Source organism: Oncorhynchus masou, chromosome 13, assembly GCF_036934945.1.
Source record: "Oncorhynchus masou masou isolate Uvic2021 chromosome 13, UVic_Omas_1.1, whole genome shotgun sequence".
NCBI lineage: Eukaryota > Metazoa > Chordata > Actinopteri > Salmoniformes > Salmonidae > Oncorhynchus > Oncorhynchus masou.
Window position 1 is genome coordinate 22,202,884 of NC_088224.1, and position 20,097 is coordinate 22,222,980.

Below are 20,097 nucleotides of genomic sequence, written 5' to 3' on the forward strand. Positions count from 1 at the left end.
TACCGGTATCCCATGTATATAGCCTCCACATTGACTCTGTACCGGTCCCATGTATCCCCATGTATATCCCATGTATATAGCCTCCACATTGACTCTGTACCGGTATCCCATGTATATAGCCTCCACATTGACTCTGTACCGGTATCCCATGTATATAGCCTCCACATTGACTCTGTACCGGTATCCCATGTATATAGCCTCCACATTGACTCTGTACCTCTGGTATCCCATGTATATAGCCTCCACATTGACTCTGTACCGGTATCCCATGTATATAGCCTCCACATTGACTCTGTACCGGTATCCCATGTATATAGCCTCCACATTGACTCTGTACCGGTATCCCATGTATAAAGCCTCCACATTGACTCTGTACCGGTATCCCATGTATAAAGCCTCCACATTGACTCTGTACCGGTATCCCATGTATATAGCCTCCACATTGACTCTGTACCGGTATCCCATGTATATAGCCTCCACATCTGTACCCCCATGTATATAGCCTCCACATTGACTCTGTACCGGTATCCCATGTATATAGCCTCCACATTGACTCTGTACCGGTATCCCATGTATATAGCCTCCACATTGACTCTGTACCGGTATCCCATGTATAAAGCCTCCACATTGACTCTGTACCGGTATCCCATGTATATAGCCTCCACATTGACTCTGTACCGGTATCCCATGTATATAGCCTCCACATTGACTCTGTACCGGTATCCCATGTATATAGCCTCCACATTGACTCTGTACCGGTATCCCATGTATATAGCCTCCACATTGACTCTGTACCGGTATCCCATGTATATAGCCTCCACATTGACTCTGTACCGTTATTCCATGCATATAGCCTCCACATTGACTCTGTACCGGTATCCCATGCATATAGCCTCCACATTGACTCTGTACCGGTATCCCATGTATATAGCCTCCACATTGACTCTGTACTGTTATCCCATGTATATAGCCTCCACATTGACTCTGTACCAGTATCCCATGTATATTACCTCCACATTGACTCTGTACCGGTATCCCATGTATATAGCCTCCACATTGACTCTGTACCGGTATCCCATGTATATAGCCTCCACATTGACTCTGTACCGGTATCCCATGTATAAAGCCTCCACATTGACTCTGTACCGGTATCCCATGTATATAGCCTCCACATTGACTCTGTACCGGTATCCCATGTATATAGCCTCCACATTGACTCTGTACCGGTATCCCATGTATATAGCCTCCACAATGACTCTGTACCGGTATCCCCTGTATATAGCCTCCACATTGACTCTGTACCGGTATCCCATGTATATAGCCTCCACATTGACTCTGTACCGGTATCCCCTGTATATAGTCTCCACATTGACTCTGTACCGGTATCCCCTGTATATAGCCTCCACATTGACTCTGTACCGGTATCCCATGTATATAGCCTCCACATTGACTCTGTACCGGTATCCCATGTATAAAGCCTCCACATTGACTCTGTACCGGTATCCCATGTATATAGCCTCCACATTGACTCTGTACCGGTATCCCATGTATAAAGCCTCCACATTGACTCTGTACCGGTATCCCATGTATATAGCCTCCACATTGACTCTGTACCGGTATCCCATGTATATAGCCTCCACATTGACTCTGTACCGGTATCCCATGTATATAGCCTCCACATTGACTCTGTACCGGTATCCCATGTATAAAGCCTCCACATTGACTCTGTACCGGTATCCCATGTATATAGCCTCCACATTGACTCTGTACCGGTATCCCATGTATAAAGCCTCCACATTGACTCTGTACCGGTATCCCATGTATATAGCCTCCACATTGACTCTGTACCGGTATCCCATGTATATAGCCTCCACATTGACTCTGTACCGGTATCCCATGTATAAAGCCTCCACATTGACTCTGTACCGGTATCCCATGTATATAGCCTCCACATTGACTCTGTACCGGTATCCTATGTATATAGCCTCCACATTGACTCTGTACTGTTATCCCATGTATATAGCCTCCACATTGACTCTGTACCAGTATCCCATGTATATTACCTCCACATTGACTCTGTACCGGTATCCCCTGTATATAGCCTCCACATTGACTCTGTACCGGTATCCCATGTATATAGCCTCCACATTGACTCTGTACCGGTATCCCATGTATAAAGCCTCCACATTGACTCTGTACCGGTATCCCATGTATATAGCCTCCACATTGACTCTGTACCGGTATCCCATGTATATAGCCTCCACATTGACTCTGTACCGGTATCCCATGTATATAGCCTCCACAATGACTCTGTACCGGTATCCCCTGTATATAGCCTCCACATTGACTCTGTACCGGTATCCCATGTATATAGCCTCCACATTGACTCTGTACCGGTATCCCCTGTATATAGTCTCCACATTGACTCTGTACCGGTATCCCCTGTATATAGCCTCCACATTGACTCTGTACCGGTATCCCATGTATATAGCCTCCACATTGACTCTGTACCGGTATCCCATGTATAAAGCCTCCACATTGACTCTGTACCGGTATCCCATGTATATAGCCTCCACATTGACTCTGTACCGGTATCCCATGTATAAAGCCTCCACATTGACTCTGTACCGGTATCCCATGTATATAGCCTCCACATTGACTCTGTACCGGTATCCCATGTATATAGCCTCCACATTGACTCTGTACCGGTATCCCATGTATATAGCCTCCACATTGACTCTGTACCGGTATCCCATGTATAAAGCCTCCACATTGACTCTGTACCGGTATCCCATGTATATAGCCTCCACATTGACTCTGTACCGGTATCCCATGTATAAAGCCTCCACATTGACTCTGTACCGGTATCCCATGTATATAGCCTCCACATTGACTCTGTACCGGTATCCCATGTATATAGCCTCCACATTGACTCTGTACCGGTATCCCATGTATAAAGCCTCCACATTGACTCTGTACCGGTATCCCATGTATATAGCCTCCACATTGACTCTGTACCGGTATCCGATGTATAAAGCCTCCACATTGACTCTGTACCGGTATCCCATGTATATAGCCTCCACAATGACTCTGTACCGGTATCCCATGTATATAGCCTCCACATTGACTCTGTACCGGTATCCCATGTATATAGCCTCCACAATGACTCTGTACCGGTATCCCATGTATATAGCCTCCACAATGACTCTGTACCGGTATCCCATGTATAAAGCCTCCACATTGACTCTGTACCGGTATCCCATGTATATAGCCTCCACAATGACTCTGTACCGGTATCCCATGTATATAGCCTCCACATTGACTCTGTACCGGTATCCCATGTATAAAGCCTCCACATTGACTCTGTACCGGTATCCCATGTATATAGCCTCCACAATGACTCTGTACCGGTATCCCATGCATATAGCCTCCACAATGACTCTGTACCGGTATCCCATGTATATAGCCTCCACATTGACTCTGTACCGGTATCCCATGTATATAGCCTCCACATTGACTCTGTACCGGTATCCCATGTATATAGCCTCCACATTGACTCTGTACCGGTATCCCATGTATAAAGCCTCCACATTGACTCTGTACCGGTATCCCATGTATAAAGCCTCCACATTGACTCTGTACCGGTATCCCATGTATATAGCCTCCACATTGACTCTGTACCGGTATCCCATGTATATAGCCTCCACAATGACTCTGTACCGGTATCCCATGTATAAAGCTTCCACATTGACTCTGTACCGGTATCCCATGTATATAGCCTCCACAATGACTCTGTACCGGTATCCCATGTATATAGCCTCCACATTGACTCTGTACCAGTATCCCATGTATAAAGCCTCCACATTGACTCTGTACCGGTATCCCATGCATATAGCCTCCACAATGACTCTGTACCGGTATCCCATGCATATAGCCTCCACAATGACTCTGTACCGGTATCCCATGTATATAGCCTCCACATTGACTCTGTACCGGTATCCCATGTATATAGCCTCCACATTGACTCTGTACCGGTATCCCATGTATATAGCCTCCACATTGACTCTGTACCGGTATCCCATGTATATAGCCTCCACATTGACTCTGTACCGGTATCCCATGTATAAAGCCTCCACATTGACTCTGTACCGGTATCCCATGTATATAGCCTCCACATTGACTCTGTACCGGTATCCCATGTATATAGCCTCCACATTGACTCTGTACCGGTATCCCATGTATAAAGCCTCCACATTGACTCTGTACCGGTATCCCATGTATATAGCCTCCACATTGACTCTGTACCGGTATCCCATGTATAAAGCCTCCACATTGACTCTGTACCGGTATCCCATGTATATAGCCTCCACAATGACTCTGTACCGGTATCCCATGTATATAGCCTCCACATTGACTCTGTACCGGTATCCCATGTATATAGCCTCCACAATGACTCTGTACCGGTATCCCATGTATATAGCCTCCACAATGACTCTGTACCGGTATCCCATGTATAAAGCCTCCACATTGACTCTGTACCGGTATCCCATGTATATAGCCTCCACAATGACTCTGTACCGGTATCCCATGTATATAGCCTCCACATTGACTCTGTACCGGTATCCCATGTATAAAGCCTCCACATTGACTCTGTACCGGTATCCCATGTATATAGCCTCCACAATGACTCTGTACCGGTATCCCATGCATATAGCCTCCACAATGACTCTGTACCGGTATCCCATGTATATAGCCTCCACATTGACTCTGTACCGGTATCCCATGTATATAGCCTCCACATTGACTCTGTACCGGTATCCCATGTATATAGCCTCCAGATTGACTCTGTACCGGTATCCCATGTATAAAGCCTCCACATTGACTCTGTACCGGTATCCCATGTATAAAGCCTCCACATTGACTCTGTACCGGTATCCCATGTATATAGCCTCCACATTGACTCTGTACCGGTATCCCATGTATATAGCCTCCACAATGACTCTGTACCGGTATCCCATGTATAAAGCTTCCACATTGACTCTGTACCGGTATCCCATGTATATAGCCTCCACAATGACTCTGTACCGGTATCCCATGTATATAGCCTCCACATTGACTCTGTACCAGTATCCCATGTATAAAGCCTCCACATTGACTCTGTACCGGTATCCCATGCATATAGCCTCCACAATGACTCTGTACCGGTATCCCATGCATATAGCCTCCACAATGACTCTGTACCGGTATCCCATGTATATAGCCTCCACATTGACTCTGTACCGGTATCCCATGTATATAGCCTCCACATTGACTCTGTACCGGTATCCCATGTATATAGCCTCCACATTGACTCTGTACCGGTATCCCATGTATATAGCCTCCACATTGACTCTGTACCGGTATCCCATGTATAAAGCCTCCACATTGACTCTGTACCGGTACCCCATGTATATAGCCTCCACATTGACTCTGTACCGGTATCCCATGTATATAGCCTCCACATTGACTCTGTACCGGTATCCCATGTATAAAGCCTCCACATTGACTCTGTACCGGTATCCCATGTATATAGCCTCCACATTGACTCTGTACCGGTATCCCATGTATAAAGCCTCCACATTGACTCTGTACCGGTATCCCATGTATATAGCCTCCACAATGACTCTGTACCGGTATCCCATGTATATAGCCTCCACATTGACTCTGTACCGGTATCCCATGTATATAGCCTCCACAATGACTCTGTACCGGTATCCCATGTATATAGCCTCCACAATGACTCTGTACCGGTATCCCATGTATAAAGCCTCCACATTGACTCTGTACCGGTATCCCATGTATATAGCCTCCACAATGACTCTGTACCGGTATCCCATGTATATAGCCTCCACATTGACTCTGTACCGGTATCCCATGTATAAAGCCTCCACATTGACTCTGTACCGGTATCCCATGTATATAGCCTCCACAATGACTCTGTACCGGTATCCCATGCATATAGCCTCCACAATGACTCTGTACCGGTATCCCATGTATATAGCCTCCACATTGACTCTGTACCGGTATCCCATGTATATAGCCTCCACATTGACTCTGTACCGGTATCCCATGTATATAGCCTCCACATTGACTCTGTACCGGTATCCCATGTATATAGCATCCACATTGACTCTGTACCGGTATCCCATGTATATAGCCTCCACATTGACTCTGTACCGGTATCCCATGTATATAGCCTCCACATTGACTCTGTACCGGTATCCCATGTATAAAGCCTCCACATTGACTCTGTACCGGTATCCCATGTATAAAGCCTCCACATTGACTCTGTACCGGTATCCCATGTATATAGCCTCCACAATGACTCTGTACCGGTACCCTCTGTATATAGCCTCCACATTGACTCTGTACCGGTATCCCATGTATAAAGCCTCCACATTGACTCTGTACCGGTATCCCATGTATATAGCCTCCACAATGACTCTGTACCGGTATCCCATGTATATAGCCTCCACATTGACTCTGTACCGGTATCCCATGTATATAGCCTCCACAATGACTCTGTACCGGTATCCCATGTATATAGCCTCCACATTGACTCTGTACCGGTATCCCATGTATATAGCCTCCACAATGACTCTGTACCGGTATCCCATGTATATAGCCTCCACATTGACTCTGTACCGGTATCCCATGTATATAGCCTCCACATTGACTCTGTACCGGTACCCTCTGTATATAGCCTCCACATTGACTCTGTACCGGTATCCCATGTATATAGCCTCCACATTGACTCTGTACCGGTATCCCATGTATATAGCCTCCACATTGACTCTGTACCGGTATCCCATGTATAAAGCCTCCACATTGACTCTGTACCGGTATCCCATGTATATAGCCTCCACATTGACTCTGTACCGGTATCCCATGCATATAGCCTCCACAATGACTCTGTACCGGTATCCCATGTATATAGCCTCCACATTGACTCTGTACCGGTGTCCCATGTATAAAGCCTCCACATTGACTCTGTACCGGTATCCCATGTATATAGCCTCCACATTGACTCTGTACCGGTATCCCATGTATATAGCCTCCACATTGACTCTGTACCGGTATCCCATGTATATAGCCTCCACATTGACTCTGTACCGGTATCCCATGTATAAAGCCTCCACATTGACTCTGTACCGGTATCCCATGTATATAGCCTCCACATTGACTCTGTACCGGTATCCCATGTATAAAGCCTCCACATTGACTCTGTACCGGTATCCCATGTATATAGCCTCCACATTGACTCTGTACCGGTATCCCATGTATAAAGCCTCCACATTGACTCTGTACCGGTATCCCATGTATATAGCCTCCACAATGACTCTGTACCGGTATCCCATGTATAAAGCCTCCACATTGACTCTGTACCGGTATCCCATGTATATAGCCTCCACATTGACTCTGTACCGGTATCCCATGTATATAGCCTCCACATTGACTCTGTACCGGTATCCCATGTATATAGCCTCCACAATGACTCTGTACCGGTATCCCATGTATATAGCCTCCACAATGACTCTGTACCGGTATCCCATGTATATAGCCTCCACATTGACTCTGTACCGGTATCCCATGTATAAAGCCTCCACATTGACTCTGTACCGGTATCCCATGTATATAGCCTCCACATTGACTCTGTACCGGTATCCCATGTATAAAGCCTCCACATTGACTCTGTACCGGTATCCCATGTATATAGCCTCCACATTGACTCTGTACCGGTATCCCATGTATAAAGCCTCCACAATGACTCTGTACCGGTATCCCATGTATAAAGCCTCCACATTGACTCTGTACCGGTGTCCCATGTATATAGCCTCCACATTGACTCTGTACCGGTATCCCATGTATATAGCCTCCACATTGACTCTGTACCGGTATCCCATGTATATAGCCTCCACATTGACTCTGTACCGGTATCCCATGTATATAGCCTCCACATTGACTCTGTACCGGTATCCCATGTATAAAGCCTCCACATTGACTCTGTACCGGTATCCCATGTATATAGCCTCCACATTGACTCTGTACCGGTATCCCATGTATAAAGCCTCCACATTGACTCTGTACCGGTATCCCATGTATATAGCCTCCACATTGACTCTGTACCGGTATCCCATGTATAAAGCCTCCACATTGACTCTGTACCGGTATCCCATGTATATAGCCTCCACAATGACTCTGTACCGGTATCCCATGTATAAAGCCTCCACATTAACTCTGTACCGGTATCCCATGTATATAGCCTCCACATTGACTCTGTACCGGTATCCCATGTATATAGCCTCCACATTGACTCTGTACCGGTATCCCATGTATATAGCCTCCACAATGACTCTGTACCGGTATCCCATGTATATAGCCTCCACAATGACTCTGTACCGGTATCCCATGTATATAGCCTCCACATTGACTCTGTACCGGTATCCCATGTATAAAGCCTCCACATTGACTCTGTACCGGTATCCCATGTATATAGCCTCCACATTGACTCTGTACCGGTATCCCATGTATAAAGCCTCCACATTGACTCTGTACCGGTATCCCATGTATATAGCCTCCACATTGACTCTGTACCGGTGTCCCATGTATAAAGCCTCCACATTGACTCTGTACCGGTATCCCATGTATATAGCCTCCACATTGACTCTGTACCGGTATCCCATGCATATAGCCTCCACATTGACTCTGTACCGGTATCCCATGTATAAAGCCTCCACAATGACTCTGTACCGGTATCCCATGTATATAGCCTCCACATTGACTCTGTACCGGTATCCCATGTATAAAGCCTCCACATTGACTCTGTACCGGTATCCCATGTATATATCCTCCACATTGACTCTGTACCGGTATCCCATGTATATAGCCTCCACATTGACTCTGTACCGGTATCCCATGTATATAGCCTCCACAATGACTCTGTACCGGTATCCCATGTATATAGCCTCCACAATGACTCTGTACCGGTATCCCATGTATAAAGCCTCCACAATGACTCTGTACCGGTATCCCATGTATATAGCCTCCACAATGACTCTGTACCGGTATCCCATGTATATAGCCTCCACATTGACTCTGTACTGGTATCCCATGTATAAAGCCTCCACAATGACTCTGTACCGGTATCCCATGTATAAAGCCTCCACAATGACTCTGTACCGGTATCCCATGTATATAGCCTCCACATTGACTCTGTACCGGTATCCCATGTATAAAGCCTCCACAATGACTCTGTACCGGTATCCCATGTATAAAGCCTCCACAATGACTCTGTACCGGTATCCCATGTATATAGCCTCCACATTGACTCTGTACCGGTATCCCATGTATATAGCTTCCACATTGACTCTGTACCGGTATCCCATGTATATAGCCTCCACAATGACTCTGTACCGGTATCCCATGTATATAGCCTCCACATTGACTCTGTACCGGTATCCCATGTATATAGCCTCCACATTGACTCTGTACCGGTATCCCATGTATAAAGCCTCCACATTGACTCTGTACCGGTATCCCATGTATATAGCCTCCACATTGACTCTGTACCGGTACCCTCTGTATATAGCCTCCACATTGACTCTGTACCGGTATCCCATGTATATAGCCTCCACATTGACTCTGTACCGGTATCCCATGTATATAGCCTCCACATTGACTCTGTACCGGTATCCCATGTATAAAGCCTCCACATTGACTCTGTACCGGTATCCCATGTATATAGCCTCCACATTGACTCTGTACCGGTATCCCATGCATATAGCCTCCACAATGACTCTGTACCGGTATCCCATGTATATAGCCTCCACATTGACTCTGTACCGGTGTCCCATGTATAAAGCCTCCACATTGACTCTGTACCGGTATCCCATGTATATAGCCTCCACATTGACTCTGTACCGGTATCCCATGTATATAGCCTCCACATTGACTCTGTACCGGTATCCCATGTATATAGCCTCCACATTGACTCTGTACCGGTATCCCATGTATAAAGCCTCCACATTGACTCTGTACCGGTATCCCATGTATATAGCCTCCACATTGACTCTGTACCGGTATCCCATGTATAAAGCCTCCACATTGACTCTGTACCGGTATCCCATGTATATAGCCTCCACATTGACTCTGTACCGGTATCCCATGTATAAAGCCTCCACATTGACTCTGTACCGGTATCCCATGTATATAGCCTCCACAATGACTCTGTACCGGTATCCCATGTATAAAGCCTCCACATTGACTCTGTACCGGTATCCCATGTATATAGCCTCCACATTGACTCTGTACCGGTATCCCATGTATATAGCCTCCACATTGACTCTGTACCGGTATCCCATGTATATAGCCTCCACAATGACTCTGTACCGGTATCCCATGTATATAGCCTCCACAATGACTCTGTACCGGTATCCCATGTATATAGCCTCCACATTGACTCTGTACCGGTATCCCATGTATAAAGCCTCCACATTGACTCTGTACCGGTATCCCATGTATATAGCCTCCACATTGACTCTGTACCGGTATCCCATGTATAAAGCCTCCACATTGACTCTGTACCGGTATCCCATGTATATAGCCTCCACATTGACTCTGTACCGGTATCCCATGTATAAAGCCTCCACAATGACTCTGTACCGGTATCCCATGTATAAAGCCTCCACATTGACTCTGTACCGGTATCCCATGTATATAGCCTCCACATTGACTCTGTACCGGTATCCCATGTATATAGCCTCCACATTGACTCTGTACCGGTATCCCATGTATATAGCCTCCACATTGACTCTGTACCGGTATCCCATGTATATAGCCTCCACATTGACTCTGTACCGGTATCCCATGTATAAAGCCTCCACATTGACTCTGTACCGGTATCCCATGTATATAGCCTCCACATTGACTCTGTACCGGTATCCCATGTATAAAGCCTCCACATTGACTCTGTACCGGTATCCCATGTATATAGCCTCCACATTGACTCTGTACCGGTATCCCATGTATAAAGCCTCCACATTGACTCTGTACCGGTATCCCATGTATATAGCCTCCACAATGACTCTGTACCGGTATCCCATGTATGAAGCCTCCACATTGACTCTGTACCGGTATCCCATGTATATAGCCTCCACATTGACTCTGTACCGGTATCCCATGTATATAGCCTCCACATTGACTCTGTACCGGTATCCCATGTATATAGCCTCCACAATGACTCTGTACCGGTATCCCATGTATATAGCCTCCACAATGACTCTGTACCGGTATCCCATGTATATAGCCTCCACATTGACTCTGTACCGGTATCCCATGTATATAGCCTCCACATTGACTCTGTACCGGTATCCCATGTATATAGCCTCCACATTGACTCTGTACCGGTATCCCATGTATAAAGCCTCCACATTGACTCTGTACCGGTATCCCATGTATATAGCCTCCACATTGACTCTGTACCGGTGTCCCATGTATAAAGCCTCCACATTGACTCTGTACTGGTATCCCATGTATATAGCCTCCACATTGACTCTGTACCGGTATCCCATGCATATAGCCTCCACATTGACTCTGTACCGGTATCCCATGTATAAAGCCTCCACAATGACTCTGTACCGGTATCCCATGTATATAGCCTCCACATTGACTCTGTACCGGTATCCCATGTATAAAGCCTCCACATTGACTCTGTACCGGTATCCCATGTATATATCCTCCACATTGACTCTGTACCGGTATCCCATGTATATAGCCTCCACATTGACTCTGTACCGGTATCCCATGTATATAGCCTCCACAATGACTCTGTACCGGTATCCCATGTATATAGCCTCCACAATGACTCTGTACCGGTATCCCATGTATAAAGCCTCCACAATGACTCTGTACCGGTATCCCATGTATATAGCCTCCACAATGACTCTGTACCGGTATCCCATGTATATAGCCTCCACATTGACTCTGTACCGGTATCCCATGTATAAAGCCTCCACAATGACTCTGTACCGGTATCCCATGTATAAAGCCTCCACATTGACTCTGTACCGGTATCCCATGTATATAGCCTCCACATTGACTCTGTACCGGTATCCCATGTATAAAGCCTCCACAATGACTCTGTACCGGTATCCCATGTATAAAGCCTCCACAATGACTCTGTACCGGTATCCCATGTATATAGCCTCCACATTGACTCTGTACCGGTATCCCATGTATATAGCTTCCACATTGACTCTGTACCGGTATCCCATGTATATAGCCTCCACAATGACTCTGTACCGGTATCCCATGTATATAGCCTCCACATTGACTCTGTACCGGTATCCCATGTATATAGCCTCCACATTGACTCTGTACCGGTATCCCATGTATATAGCCTCCACATTGACTCTGTACCGGTATCCCATGTATATAGCCTCCACATTGACTCTGTACCGGTATCCCATGTATATAGCCTCCACATTGACTCTGTACCGGTATCCCATGTATATAGCCTCCACATTGACTCTGTACCGGTATCCCATGTATGTAGCCTCCACAATGACTCTGTACCGGTATCCCATGTATAAAGCCTCCACATTGACTCTGTACCGGTATCCCATGTATATAGCCTCCACATTGACTCTGTACCGGTGTCCTATGTATAAAGCCTCCACATTGACTCTGTACCGGTATCCCATGTATATAGCCTCCACATTGACTCTGTACCGGTATCCCATGCATATAGCCTCCACATTGACTCTGTACCGGTATCCCATGTATAAAGCCTCCACAATGACTCTGTACCGGTATCCCATGTATATAGCCTCCACATTGACTCTGTACCGGTATCCCATGTATATAGCCTCCACATTGACTCTGTACCGGTATCCCATGTATAAAGCCTCCACATTGACTCTGTACCGGTATCCCATGTATATAGCCTCCACATTGACTCTGTACCGGTATCCCATGTATAAAGCCTCCACATTGACTCTGTACCGGTATCCCATGTATATAGCCTCCACATTGACTCTGTACCGGTATCCCATGTATATAGCCTCCACATTGACTCTGTACCGGTATCCCATGCATATAGCCTCCACATTGACTCTGTACCGGTATCCCATGTATAAAGCCTCCACAATGACTCTGTACCGGTATCCCATGTATATAGCCTCCACATTGACTCTGTACCGGTATCCCATGTATAAAGCCTCCACATTGACTCTGTACCGGTATCCCATGTATATATCCTCCACATTGACTCTGTACCGGTATCCCATGTATATAGCCTCCACATTGACTCTGTACCGGTATCCCATGTATATAGCCTCCACAATGACTCTGTACCGGTATCCCATGTATATAGCCTCCACAATGACTCTGTACCGGTATCCCATGTATAAAGCCTCCACAATGACTCTGTACCGGTATCCCATGTATATAGCCTCCACAATGACTCTGTACCGGTATCCCATGTATATAGCCTCCACATTGACTCTGTACTGGTATCCCATGTATAAAGCCTCCACAATGACTCTGTACCGGTATCCCATGTATAAAGCCTCCACAATGACTCTGTACCGGTATCCCATGTATATAGCCTCCACATTGACTCTGTACCGGTATCCCATGTATAAAGCCTCCACAATGACTCTGTACCGGTATCCCATGTATAAAGCCTCCACAATGACTCTGTACCGGTATCCCATGTATATAGCCTCCACATTGACTCTGTACCGGTATCCCATGTATATAGCTTCCACATTGACTCTGTACCGGTATCCCATGTATATAGCCTCCACAATGACTCTGTACCGGTATCCCATGTATATAGCCTCCACATTGACTCTGTACCGGTATCCCATGTATATAGCCTCCACATTGACTCTGTACCGGTATCCCATGTATAAAGCCTCCACATTGACTCTGTACCGGTATCCCATGTATATAGCCTCCACATTGACTCTGTACCGGTACCCTCTGTATATAGCCTCCACATTGACTCTGTACCGGTATCCCATGTATATAGCCTCCACATTGACTCTGTACCGGTATCCCATGTATATAGCCTCCACATTGACTCTGTACCGGTATCCCATGTATAAAGCCTCCACATTGACTCTGTACCGGTATCCCATGTATATAGCCTCCACATTGACTCTGTACCGGTATCCCATGCATATAGCCTCCACAATGACTCTGTACCGGTATCCCATGTATATAGCCTCCACATTGACTCTGTACCGGTGTCCCATGTATAAAGCCTCCACATTGACTCTGTACCGGTATCCCATGTATATAGCCTCCACATTGACTCTGTACCGGTATCCCATGTATATAGCCTCCACATTGACTCTGTACCGGTATCCCATGTATATAGCCTCCACATTGACTCTGTACCGGTATCCCATGTATAAAGCCTCCACATTGACTCTGTACCGGTATCCCATGTATATAGCCTCCACATTGACTCTGTACCGGTATCCCATGTATAAAGCCTCCACATTGACTCTGTACCGGTATCCCATGTATAAAGCCTCCACATTGACTCTGTACCGGTATCCCATGTATATAGCCTCCACATTGACTCTGTACCGGTATCCCATGTATATAGCCTCCACATTGACTCTGTACCGGTATCCCATGTATAAAGCCTCCACATTGACTCTGTACCGGTATCCCATGTATATAGCCTCCACATTGACTCTGTACCGGTATCCCATGTATAAAGCCTCCACATTGACTCTGTACCGGTATCCCATGTATATAGCCTCCACATTGACTCTGTACCGGTATCCCATGTATAAAGCCTCCACATTGACTCTGTACCGGTATCCCATGTATATAGCCTCCACATTGACTCTGTACCGGTATCCCATGTATATAGCCTCCACATTGACTCTGTACCGGTATCCCATGTATATAGCCTCCACATTGACTCTGTACCGGTATCCCATGTATATAGCCTCCACATTGACTCTGTACCGGTATCCCATGTATAAAGCCTCCACATTGACTCTGTACCGGTATCCCATGTATATAGCCTCCACATTGACTCTGTACCGGTATCCCATGTATATAGCCTCCACATTGACTCTGTACCGGTATCCCATGTATATAGCCTCCACATTGACTCTGTACCGGTATCCCATGTATATAGCCTCCACATTGACTCTGTACCGGTATCCCATGTATATAGCCTCCACATTGACTCTGTACCGGTATCCCATGTATAAAGCCTCCACATTGACTCTGTACCGGTATCCCATGTATAAAGCCTCCACATTGACTCTGTACCGGTATCCCATGTATAAAGCCTCCACATTGACTCTGTACCGGTATCCCATGTATATAGCCTCCACATTGACTCTGTACCGGTATCCCATGTATATAGCCTCCACATTGACTCTGTACCGGTATCCCATGTATATAGCCTCCACATTGACTCTGTACCGGTATCCCATGTATAAAGCCTCCACATTGACTGTACCGGTATCCCATGTATATAGCCTCCACATTGACTCTGTACCGGTATCCCATGTATATAGCCTCCACATTGACTGTACCGGTATCCCATGTATATAGCCTCCACATTGACTCTGTACCAGTATCCCATGTATAAAGCCTCCACATTGACTCTGTACCGGTATCCCATGTATATAGCCTCCACATTGACTCTGTACCGGTATCCCATGTATAAAGCCTCCACATTGACTGTACCGGTATCCCATGTATATAGCCTCCACATTGACTCTGTACCGGTATCCCATGTATATAGCCTCCACAATGACTCTGTACCGGTATCCCATGTATATAGCATCCACATTGACTCTGTACCGGTATCCCATGTATATAGCCTCCACATTGACTCTGTACCGGTATCCCATGCATATAGCCTCCACATTGACTCTGTACCGGTATCCCATGTATATAGCCTCCACAATGACTCTGTACCGGTATCCCATGTATATAGCCTCCACATTGACTCTGTACCGGTATCCCATGTATATAGCCTCCACATTGACTCTGTACCGGTATCCCATGTATAAAGCCTCCACATTGACTGTACCGGTATCCCATGTATATAGCCTCCACATTGACTCTGTACCGGTATCCCATGTATATAGCCTCCACATTGACTGTACCGGTATCCCATGTATATAGCCTCCACATTGACTCTGTACCGGTATCCCATGTATATAGCCTCCACATTGACTCTGTACCGGTATCCCATGTATAAAGCCTCCACATTGACTGTACCGGTATCCCATGTATATAGCCTCCACATTGACTCTGTACCGGTATCCCATGTATATAGCCTCCACATTGACTGTACCGGTATCCCATGTATATAGCCTCCACATTGACTGTACCGGTATCCCATGTATATAGCCTCCACAATGACTCTGTACCGGTATCCCATGTATATAGCCTCCACATTGACTCTGTACCAGTATCCCATGTATATAGCCTCCACAATGACTCTGTACCGGTATCCCATGTATAAAGCCTCCACATTGACTCTGTACCGGTATCCCATGTATATAGCCTCCACATTGACTCTGTACCGGTATCCCATGTATAAAGCCTCCACATTGACTCTGTACCGGTATCCCATGTATATAGCCTCCACATTGACTCTGTACCGGTATCCCATGTATATAGCCTCGCAAAAAAAATAAATTCTGCTGCTCTTTATTTATGTTTTACTTTTAAAAATATATATTTTTACTTGACACATATTTTTCTTACAACTAAATAGTTGGTTTAGGACTTGTAAGTCTGAATTCCACTGTAAGGTCTACATATGTAGTATTCTGCGCATGTGACAAATACTATTTGATTTATTTCACATGAAAACATGTTGTGAATTAGGTGTGACATTATTGAAACTGTGCTCACACCTTGTGGACATAAAGAGAAACAACACCATACACACACACACACACACACACACACACACACACACACACACACACACACACACACACACACACACACACACACACACACACACACACACACACACACACACACACACACACACACACACACACACACACACTATAACCTTAACACAGATGGGATGCTTTACATACATTGCTCTTTTGTTTATTAGACACTAACATATATGTCCAATAAACATAAAGCAAAAACGAATGGAAAGTTATTCAAAAGCAGGTGTAGTGAATCAAGCATCTTGGGGTTACCTGAAATAGGTCAAAGTATATATTTTAAATGTTCTAATTTATTTAATCTTTATTTAACTAGGCACGATGAACTCAACAACATGGACATATACACAAGTTACCTGCTATATTTGGGGAAAAGGATTAACACAGAGAGAACTTGGCAAAATACAACGCATGCTTCAGTAGTACGAGTAGGTATATACAGTATCATCGGTAACAATTGTGTACAAGCCATCTAGCTAATAAAATACTGGGGCTTGCGGTCATTAGTTACATTTCAACCACAGCGATTCCCCAATTGAGGCGCATCAGAGTTCACCCGCAAATGCAGGAACACCGAAAATAATAACTAAACCAACGAATGAGAAATGGTGGAGGCTACGAGAACGAATAGACATTTTTTTCCGAATAAACGTGGTGAGTGAAAAACGTAATTACATAGCTCGCTCCCTACCCGGTATCTCATTCTACTGTTATACGACTCTGTATGCGTTGTTTGTTGGCAACCTTGTTATTTACGAAGTTTTTGGAACGGATTCCTGTTGGAACGTTCCACAAATTATACCCACCCGTTGAGGTGAGTTAGGAGTGAATACGATTGTATTTAAACCTTTATGACTAAAAACTAACCAGGAGACTGAGGGGTGCTTATCTAGCTGAGCACCTTGATCTCCTGTTCTGTGAGCTGGGAAACCTGTGTGCCTGACAGTGATCTGAACACTCATGATAATTGCAATTGCAAAAGATTAGTTCACAATCTCACTGGATGATAGTGTGTGAGCCAGGTGTGTGTGAAGTGCATCTATTTCAGTTTCCCTAAATAACCATCTCATACTCATTCACCCATTCCTAAAGAGATCCATTATAGTCAATCAGTTACTCTGGGGTGTCAGGTGGCTGGGTCCTTGTGATTATTTTGTTGATTATTTACCCCAAATAGTAGTGCCTTAGCCCCTGTTATCTATGGAAACACCATACCTTTTTCATAAATAGTCCCCACAAGTCCAGTGGTGTCTGTGCTATTGATCTCAGTGATCAGTATTCTATATTTCATATATGTAGTAGCGATACCAAGCAGATTAACACTGATCCTCATATAATTATGAAGAGACATTTAAATCTATTTTCCCCACAAACCTTTGTTCATGATATGTACAATATTACTCTGACGTCTCTATCAGCAGCATGCCTGACCCTAAATTAGAGCTAGAATTGTTCTCATCTATTTTAATCTCTCTGGCAGACAAACACACTCCCTTTAAATGCATTAGAGTAGAAAACAGAAAAAAAAGAAAAAAACACAAGTCCATGGTTCTGTATAGAACTTCAGATCTTTTAACACATAAGAAATCAGGTCTGGGCCAAGGTAGCTGATTGGTGGCTTTTCAGTCAATTGAGAAATTGATGCTCTTCCTCAATCAAGAAAGCTAAATCTACTAGCTACTTTCTAAGTTATATCAAATCAAATGTGTGTGTGTGTGTGTGTGTGTGTGTGTGTGTGTGTGTGTGTGTGTGTGTGTGTGCGTGCATGCGTGCGTGTGTAAGTAAAGAAATAAAACAACAGTAAAAAGACATTTGAAAATAACAGGAGCAAGGCTACATACAGACACCGGTTAGTCAGGCTCATTGAGGTAGTATGTACATGTAGATATGGTTAAAGTGACTATGCATATATGATGAACAGAGAGTAGCAGTAGCGTTAAAGAGGGGTTGGCGGGTGGTGGGTGGGACACAATACAGATACCCCGGTTAGCCAATGTGTGGGAGCACTGGTTGGTCGGCCCAATTGAGGTAGTATGTACATGAATGTATAGTTAAAGTGACTATGCATATATGATAAACAGAGAGTAGCAGCAGCGTAAAAGAGGGGTTGGGGGGGCACACAATGCAAATAGTCCAGGTAAACATTTGGTTACCTGTTCAGGAGTCTTATGGCTTGGGGGTAAAAACTGTTGAGAAGCCTTTTTGTCCTAGACTTGGCACTCCGGTACCACTTGCCATGCAGTAGTAGAGAGAACAGTCTATGACTGGGGTGGCTGGGGTCTTTGACAATTTTTAGTTCCTTCCTCTGACACCGCCTGGTGTAGAGGTCCTGGATGGCAGGCAGCTTTGCCCCAGTGATGTACTGGGCCGTACGCACTACCTTCTGAAGTGCCTTGCGGTCGGAGGCCGAGCAATTGCCGTACCAGGCAGTGATGCAACTGGTCAGGATGCTCTCGATGTTGCAGCTGTACAACCTTTTGAGGATCTCAGGACCCATGCCAAATCTTTTTAGTTTCCTGGGGGGGAAGTGGCTTTGTCGTGCCCTCTTCACGACTGTCTTGGTGTGTTTGGACTATTCTAGTTTGTTGTTGATGTGGCCACCAAGGAACTTGAAACTCTCAACCTGCTCCACTACAGCCACGTCGATGAGAATGGGGGCGTGCTCGGTGCTCCTTTACCTGTAGTCAACAATCATCTCCTTAGTCTTGGTTACGTTGAGGTATAGGTTGTTATTCTGGCACCACCCGGCCAGGTCTCTGAGCTCCTCCCTATGGGCTGTCTCATCGTTGTCAGTGATCAGGCCTACCACTGTTGTGTCGTCTGCAAACTTAATGATGGTGTTGGAGTCATGCCTGGCCATGCAGTCATGGGTGAACAGGGAGTACAGGAGGGGACTGAGCACGCACCCCTGGGGAGCTCCAGTGGTGAGGATCAGTGTGGCAAATGTGTTGCTACCTACCCTGACCACCTGGGGGCGGCCTGTCAGGAAGTCCAGGTTGCAGTTGCAGAGGGAGGTGTTTAGTCCCAGGTTCCTTAGCTTAGTGATGAGCTTTGAGGGCACTATGGTGTTGGATGCTGAGCTGTAGTCAACGAATAG